Source organism: Onychomys torridus, chromosome 23 (genome assembly GCF_903995425.1).
Source record: "Onychomys torridus chromosome 23, mOncTor1.1, whole genome shotgun sequence".
NCBI lineage: Eukaryota > Metazoa > Chordata > Mammalia > Rodentia > Cricetidae > Onychomys > Onychomys torridus.
The window spans coordinates 47,894,332-47,903,596 of NC_050465.1; positions in this window are offsets into that span (position 1 = coordinate 47,894,332).

Below are 9,265 nucleotides of genomic sequence, written 5' to 3' on the forward strand. Positions count from 1 at the left end.
ACAGGTTTAGCGGCTCAGTTCCACAAGACAACCCTCCCTCCAGGCACTAGTCCCACACATCAGGTCCCAGGCGACCCACAACTTCTAGTTTGATGATTTGCTAGAACAGAATCAGTCCTGGTTTCCTACGAGGACCTTCAGCCCGGGGCAGCCGAATGGAAGAGCAGGATGAGCAGTGCACTGCCGAGGGGCTGGAGAGGCCCGGGGTTTCCGGGGCCGCTCTGCACGTACCACCCTCTGAGCTCTGGTGTTTTCTCCACCCTGGAGGCTTGCATACCCTGGTGTGTGGAGTACTGATGAGGGTCAGTCACGTAGACATGCTTAATTATTAATTCCGTCTCCTGACTCTTTTCCTTCTCTGGGCCAGGGGGTCGGCAATGAAGGTTTCAGGCCTCTGACCAAGGTTTGGTCTCTCTGGTCACGACTCATCCATCCCTAAGGTGTTTGGGGGCAGGTCAAGGGTCACTCATTGGAAAGATACTCTTTTGACCCAGGAATTCCAAGAGCTTTGAGAACTCTGAGGGACCAGGGATAATGGTCAAATGCTAGAACAGAAGGCACCTACTTCTGTCATCTGGAAGATTATGCCCGGGTTAGAAGATTTGTCAGCAAACAAGGACAGAGAGCATGCACAGCACACATTTCTTTCTTTCTTTTTTTTTTTCTTTTTTGGAGCCGAGGATCGAACTCAGGACCTTGCGCTTGCTAGGTAAGCACTCTACCACTGAGCTAAATCCCCAACCCCGCGTTTCTTATACAATACACACTAACTTTTTATTTTGAAGTGGAAGCAGAAAGCAGCCATCAGGGGCTGGAGAGACAGCTCGGTGTGTGGTTAGGAGGATCCAGTTTAAGTCAGTAGCACCACATGGTGGTTCAGAGTCTAACTCCAGTTCCAGAGGCTCTGAGGCCCCTCCTGGCCTCTGAGGGCAGTTCACACTAGTGGTACACATGCATACATGCAGGAAAAACACTGTTACACATGAGAAATAAACAAGTACATCTTTTTAGAAATCCTTTACAAATGTACTAATTGCCCTAATTTTTACTTTTAGATTATACTCATTAATATTTACTCTTTTTTTTTTTAAGACAGGGTTTCTCTTGAAGCCCTTGGCCAATCAGCTTTTTATTAACAATGAGAGCAACACATCTTCACAGGGTACAGAAGGATTATTCCACAGCGACTATGTAGACCAGGCTGGCCTCAAACTCACAGAGCTCTGCCTGCCTCTGTCTCCTGAGTGCTGCAATTTAAAAAGGTGTGTGCCATTAAGCCCAGCAAAAGAATTTCCTCCTCAAAACAAGTGTTTGTAACATGCTGTAAGATCTTATCTGACAGCTGGTGAGATGGCCTAGTGGGTAAAGGCCACCCCAGAACCCATGTGGTGAGAAGAGCTGAGTCCTTAAAGCTGTCCTCTAGCCTCCACATTCATGCCATGGCACGTGTAAACCACACACCCCCACACACATAAACGTAACGAAGTTTTGAAAAGAGATTCCTAGCTCAAACACTTATGTTGCTTGGTGTGTGTGTGTGTTAATAGTTCTGTTTTCATTTACCATAGTTTAATTTTTTAAATCTTATTTTGTTTCATGTTGCTCAGGCTGGCTTCAAACTCCATATGTTGCTAAGATCACCCTGAACTCATCCTCCTGCCTCCACTCACCAAATGCTGGGATTATGGGGACAGCTGCTATGCCCAGCAAGGCAGTTTGATTTTGGAAGAGATGGTGTGCTTCAAAAGACAGTGCCTGTTGTCTCAGCATCTGGGAGGAGGATCAGGAGTTCAAATCCATCCTTTGCTGTACAGTGAATTTGAAGCCAACCTGGACCACAAATAACCCTGTTTTGCAAAAAAACAAAATAAGCAAAAGACAGCATTAACAGTGTTAAGAGTTGTGATGAAATATTATAGATTAAGAAGAGTAAGTGTAGCTGGGCAGTGGTGGCGCAAGCCTGTAATCTCAGCACTCGGGAGGCAGAGGCAGGTGGATCTCTGTGAGTTCAAGGCCAGCCTGGTCTTCAGAGCTAGTCCAGGACAGACTCCAAAGCTACAAAGAAACCCTGTCTCAAAAAACAAACAAACAAACAAAAGAGTAAATGTGCCAGCAATGATGGTACATGCCTTTAATCCCAGCATTTAGGAGGCAAGAGGATCTATATGAGTTCAAGGCCAGCCTGGTCTGCGAAGCAAGTTCCAGGACAGCCAGGACTCTTACACAGAGAAACCCTGCCTCAAAAAAAGAAGGGGGGGGGAGAGCAGTTAGTAACAAGTCTAAGCTATTGGCCAAGCATTTATAATGAAAGGTTATTTGGAAGTATCTGGCAGGACAGAGAAAGTTCGCCTACATAGTGACTTCCAGGCCAGCCAGGGCTACACAGAGAAACCCTGTCATAAAAAACAAACCAAACAAATGTTATTTTTAATTACAGATATGGATGTGTACGTGTGAGTGCAGATGCCTTCAAGTGGTTGTGAGCTGCCCTATGTGGGTGCTAGGAACCAAACTTGAGCCCTCTGCAAAGGCAGTGAGTGCTCTTAACCATTGAGCCATCTCTCCATCCCCTACACTTTTTCATCTTAACAGTTGGAAGGACCAGCAAGATGGTTCAGCAGGTAAAGTCACCTGCCACCAAGCCTGAGGACCAGAGTTTAATCCCCAGAAACCAAATGGCAGAAACAGAACCAATTCCTGAAAATTATCTCTGATCTCTACTTATGTGCTACAATGTACACAGACAGACAGACAGACAGACAGACACACACACACATACACACACACACACACACACAGAGAGTTTAAAAACTAATAAAACAATTGGAAGAAAACAAATTCTAGCAGATGAATTTGTAAGTTACATGGCCCCTCTGATTCTAGGGAGAAATAACTGGTGTGTTTTTGTAAGTTGGCTAACGCTCTGCTCTCAGATTTCACCAGTTTCTCACTCATATCCTTCCAGTCTTTCCTAACCTCATCACTCTGGAAGAGTACCGCTTTTCATTTGATGGAATGTCTCTTACTTTGGGGTTTTCCCAGTGTTTTCTCTTTGTTTTCATGATTAGATAGATAGAAGGGGGTGGTATATTTTTTACAAGAATCTCAGTTGTAATGACCTGCACACGATGTCAATGTATTATTAATAATTATGTCATTTACTGTTTCTGCCATAACAAATCACCACAGATTCAACATCTGAAAGCAACACCCATTTATTATCTGTTTCTGGGGGTCAAAAGAGTACAGCTGGCCTCCTGCAGCTACCTGGGAATCCCAAAGCCTTGTCATCTGAGTCCGATTGTTGGTCCATCCCTTGAGATCAGTTACTGAACAGCTGTCTTTTGTTGGCTAGTAGCTGAGAATCCCTCTCAGCTCCTAGAAGACACTTCCAGGCTGTTGTCGCATGGCCCCACATCTACAAAGGCAGCAGATCCCCCCCACCCCATACAGTCCTTCTCACACTTTCTCTACTTCTAGACTCAAATTGGAAATGTTGCATAAAGTTGGGCATGTGGCACATTCCTGTAATCTCACTGCTTGGAAGGAAGCCTAAATTGCTGCAAATTTGAGTCCAGCCTGGACGACAAAGTGAGACCACAACATGAGACCCTATTTCAAAGAGAGGAGAAGAGTGAGGAAAGAAGAGAGGAAGGGAGAAAAGGTTGTCTGCTCTATAGGTTTTTTATTTTGTTTTATTTTTCAAGACAGGCTTTGGCTGGCCTGGAACTTGATTTGCAGACCACGCTGGCCTTGAACTCACAGAGATCCATACCTGCCTCTGCCGCCCAAGTGTTGGGATTAAAGGCGTGTGCCACCATGCCCGACATCCAACACAAATTTATTATCTTCTTATTCTGGAAACACAAATCCAAATAGTGTTTACCTGGTTAAAATTAAGATGTTAGTAAGGTCAGATGTGATGACCTCCGACCTGCACACATGCTCCACTCATACACGTAGTTAGTCTCTATCTCAAAACAAACGAACAATAACAAAAGATATTATTAAGGTCACACTGTTCCCAGAGGCAGCAGGGGTAATCTACAGCCTTTCTTCATGGGCATTCCTGTTTTCATCTTCATAGCCAGCAGTGTGAGGTCTTCCAGGCTCTCTCTGACTTTGACCCTGGCTTGTTCTTAGAAAGACCTTTGGGTCTGGTAGGCCCACACAATCAATCAATATCTCTCTATATATATCTATATATCTATATCTATATATATATATATATATTTCCCCCACCCCGGTTTTTCAAGGCAGGGTTTACTCTGTGTAGTTTTGGTGTCTGTCCTGGATCTCGCTCTGTAGACCAGACTGGCCTCGAACTCACAGAGATCCACCTGCCTCTGCCTCCCGAGTGCTGGGATTAAAGGCGTGCGCCACCACCGCCTGACCAGAATCTCTTTCATTATGCGAGCCTATTCACAGGTCCAGGGCATCAAGATATGACACCCTTAGGAGCCACTATTCTGCTTCCCACATGAACATATTTGGACTAATGAGATAATTGACCAATCCAACATAAAACTGTTTGGTTTTAACTGCTGAGCCAGCTTTCTTCCCCTCTGGTTTTGTTTTAAGATGGGGGTCTCTGCTATGTAGCCCAGGCTTGCAGTGTATCATCATGCCCTGCTTAGAAAATGATTTTGTTGGTATTGTAGCCTGAACCAGGGATTCGTAGATGCTAAGTGAGTATTCTGCCACTGAGAATCAACTCCATGCTCTTTTGTTTTGTTGAAATATTTTATTTACTTATTATGTATACAATGTTCTGCCTGCAGGCTAGAAGAGGGCGCCAGAGCTTATTACAGATGGTTGTGAGCCACCATGTGGTTGCTGGGAATTGAACTCAGGACCTCTGGAAAAGCAGCCCAGTGCTCTTAACTTCTGAGCCAACTCTCCAGCCCTTGTTTTGCTTCTTAAATAGGGTCTCTAGCCTATCTCAGATTCCTTGTGTAGGGATGACCTTGAATTTCTGATTCCTTTCCACTTCCCAAGTGCTAGGATCCCAGGCACGTGCCACCATGCCCCATTTATGTGGTGCTGGGTCAGAACCTGGGCGTTGTGCATACACAGCAAACACTCTGCCGGGCAACTCTACCTTGTCTGTTGTGTTTTCTTTTGAGATAAGTTCTCACTCTGCTCCAGGCTAGCCTGGAACTCGTGGTGGCCTCAAATTCACAGTAATTCTCCTGCCTCAGTCAACCAAGTCCTGAGATTATAGGCATTAGCCATGACCATGTCTGGCACTTTGAAGAAATTGTATTTGTACATTTGTCTAAATTTTTATTTAATAAAAGTAGTGTCCGGGTTGGGGATTTAGCCCATTGATAGAGCGCAAGGCCGCGGGTTCAGTCCTGGGGGGGGGGGAGGTAATATCATTAATTCCCCACTGCCAGGACACTGGTTTTAATTTTGTTCTCCAGCAACAGTGAAAAACTGTGGTCCATCTGTCTGCTCTTCTTCTTCATATTTGTACCAAGAGGACAGATTTTTCACCCAGCTGTAAAAGCAAGATTGTGAATCCACCCTGCTGTGTTCCTCTGCCGTATAAAGCGAGTGATTTATAAACCCCTACATACATCCCTGGGTGGGAATTTCATCCTCAGAGCCAAATGAACAAGTTAAATACTCTAAGCCAGTCACAGTCGTGCATGCAGGTGGCTGGAGAATTTGGAGTCAGATTAGGCAACATATTAAGAACCTATATCTCAAAAGAAAAATGTTTTAAGACAAATGTTCTCATCATACTCTTGGCTACAATGCGGTTTTTATTTTTTATTCACTTCTTCAATAAGTAAATGTTTACTGAATATCTACTTTGACATGCACTGCAGTAAATATTGATGACAAGCAGTAATGTGTAATCAATCATAATTTAAAATACAGAAAAGCTGCTTCTAGTAGCTTAATCTCAGAAATAAGTCAAGTATCTAATGTAACCTTCTAACGGGTGTTTTGGTTTGGTTTGGTTTGGTTTGGTTTGGTTTGGTTTGGTTTGGTTTTTCAAGGCAGGGTCTCTTCTTAGAGCCTGTCCTGGAACTCTCTCTGTAGCCCAGGCTGGCCTCTAACTCACAGAGATCCGCCTGCCTCTGCCTCCCAAGTGCTGGGATTAAAGGCGTGTGCCACCACTGCCTGGCTTCAATGAGCAGTTTTGAAAGTGAAGTTTCCCCCTTATTTCAACTGACTAGAAATAAGGTTCCTGATGGGAAGCATTATGTGCAGCCAAGTGTGGTGGTGGACACAGAGGCAAGAGGACCAGGAGGACTCAAAGCCAGTCTGGAGTACGTGAGACCCTGTCTCAAGAGATGTATTGTTCAGGCCTGGATACCTGAGTTTAGTATGCAGAAACTTACAAGTATAGGAGAGAAAAATCAATCTTTGGAAAGAGTTCAAGAGGGCTGGGGAGATAGCTCAGCGGTTAAGAGCACTGGGTGTTCTTCCAGAGGTCCTGAGTTCAATTCACAACCATCTATGGTGTCCTCTTCTGGCCTCCAGTCATACATGCAAGCAGAACACTGTATATATAATTAATAAATAAATCTTTAAAAAAGGAAAGAATTCAAGAATAGCCTGGACTATGTATGGGAACTCCCTTCCCCCAACACACACACACACACACACACACACACACACACACACACACACACACGGAAGTTATTTAATGCTTTCTGTATTGAACTGTACATGGGTTGGGCATGGTGGTGCACACCTTTGAACCCAGCACTCAGGAGGCAGTGGCAGGTGGATCTTGAGTTCGAGGCCAGCCTGGTCTACAATGAGTTCCAGGACAGCCAGGGCTGCAGAGAAACCCTGCCTTGAAAGAAAGGGGAAAAAAAAGAAGGAGACAGAGAAAAACAAATCATGCTAGGACTGGAGAGATGGCTCAGCACTTGCTGTTGTTGCAGAGGACCCAGGTTCAATTCCCAGGACCCACATGGCAGCCCACAACTGTTCCGTTACTCCAGTTCTGGGAACCGGCACCCACTTCTGGCCTCTGAGTGCACTAGGCATGAATGCAGTGCACCTACCTACATGCAGGCAAAATACTCCTACATATAAAATAAACCTTTCTTTAAAAGTCCACAAGATTCTCAGTGTCCACTTCCATCCTTTGAAACTTGTTTTCAATCATACATGTATAAGTATTTTGCCTGAATGTCCTTGGGGATGTCCTTGGAGGCGTAGAAAACAGTGTCAAGTCCCCCAGAACTGAAGTTACAGAGCATTGGGAGCCCCCTGAGGTGGGTGCTCTTAACTGCTGAGCAGCTTCCAGCCCCCACTTTCAATCCTTTTTAAAGATCAAACTCTTGGGGGGGTGAGTCTGCGGTTCAATTCTGTAATCCAAGGTCCTCAGGAAATGAGGCAAGAGAGTGCTAAATGTCAGACGTGGCTCAGTGAGATCCTGTTAGAGGAGAATATTTTCAAAGGGCTGGAGATGCAGCTAGGTGGTAGAACGCATGCCTAGTCTGAGTAAGGCCCGAAAGTACCCCAAGAGTACCACAGAAGAAGGAAAACTAAAGAGAAATTAAAATTCCTACAGCCATCCCTGGTGGCACACAGGTGTCATCCCTGAACTCAGGAGGCTGGGGAAGAAGCATCACAAGTTCAAGGAAAGCCTGGATTCCACAGGGAGGCCCTGTCTCAAAGTCAGAAAACAATTTCATAAATGTGGAACTCCTCAAACTGCTTAATGCTTTACAGGACACTAGCAGCCACACTTGGTGGGGTGTGCTGTTGTGGACTCTCTAACTATGTGAAGGTGTGTTACATTTGTTTCTGCTGCCTTTTTTGTTTGTTTGTTTGTTTGTTTTTCGAGACAGGGTTTCTCTGTATAGCTTTGCGCCTTTCCTGGAACTCGCTTTGGAGACCAGGCTGGCCTCGAACTCATAGAGATTTGCCTGGCTCTGCCTCCCGACTGCTGGGATTAAAGGCGTGCGCCTCCGCCGCCGCCGCCGCCGCCGCCGCCGCCGCCGCCGCCGCCGCCGCCGCCGCCGCCGCCGCCGCCGCCACCACCACCACCACCACCCGGCTCTGCTGCCTTTTTATAAGGTTGGTGTTACTTTTGTTTGTGCTGTGTTTGTTTAATGATGTCTAAAGATGTGTTACATTTGTTTCACCTTGTCTGCCGAAGGCACCTGATTGGTCTAATGAGAAGTTGAATGGCCAATAGCTAGGCAGCAGAGGGAGAGGTGGGGCTGGCAGGCAGAGAGAATAAGTAGGAGGAGGAATCTAGGTTCTGGAGAGAAGAATGAGAGGAGGGAACAAGGGAGAAAGAGAGGGAGACCCCCAGGGCCAGCCAGCCATCTAGGTGGAGTGGGATGTGCAGAAGGAAGGAAAGGTAAAAGGCCCTGAGGCAAAATGTAGATGAAGAGAACAGGTTAACTTATAAGAGCTAGCAAGAAACAAGTTAAGCTAGGCCAAGCATTCATAACTAATATTAAATCTCCATGTCGGGCTGGAGAGATGGCTCAGTGGTTAAGAGCACCGACTGCTCTTCCAGAGGTCCTGAGTTCAATTCCCAGCACCCACATGATGGCTCACAACCATCTGTAATGAGATCTGGTGCCCTCTTCTGGCCTTCAGGGACACATGCAGGCAGACTACTGTATACATAATAAATAAACAAATTAAAAAAAAAAATCTCCATGTCATGATTTGGGAGCTGGTTGGTGGCCCAAAAGAAAGCCTGCTACAGCATGCCTATAATCCCAGTCTTTTGAAGGCTGGGGCAGCAGGATTGCTTGGAGTTCTCTTGGATACACAGTGAGTTTCAGGCCAGCCTGGGATAACAGTGTCTCAAAAGTTAAAAAAAAAAAAAAAAAAAAAAGAAAAGAAAAGAAAAGGAGCAATAACTAATAACTGTGTAAGTGTTATTACCAGCATCTCACAGATAATAGTAATGGATTACATGACTGTAGTTAGAGTTTTCCTCCCTGGCCCTGTCAGGACAAATCTCTCTTATCCGCCAGTCCCACAGTCGCTCAGACCCAACCAAGTAAACACACAGAGACTTACATTGTTTACAAACTGTATGGCTGTGGCAGGCTTCTTGTTATCTACTTCTTCTATCTTAAATTAACCCATTTCTATTAATCTATACTTTGCCATGTGACTCATGGCTTACCATTACCTTACATCCTTCTTGCCGTGGTGGCGGCTGGCGGTGTCTGTCCTCCTCAGCCTTCCACCTCCCACAATTCTCTTTTCTGCTTGTCCCGCCTCTACTTCCTGCTTGGCTACTGGCCAGTCAGCATTTTATTTA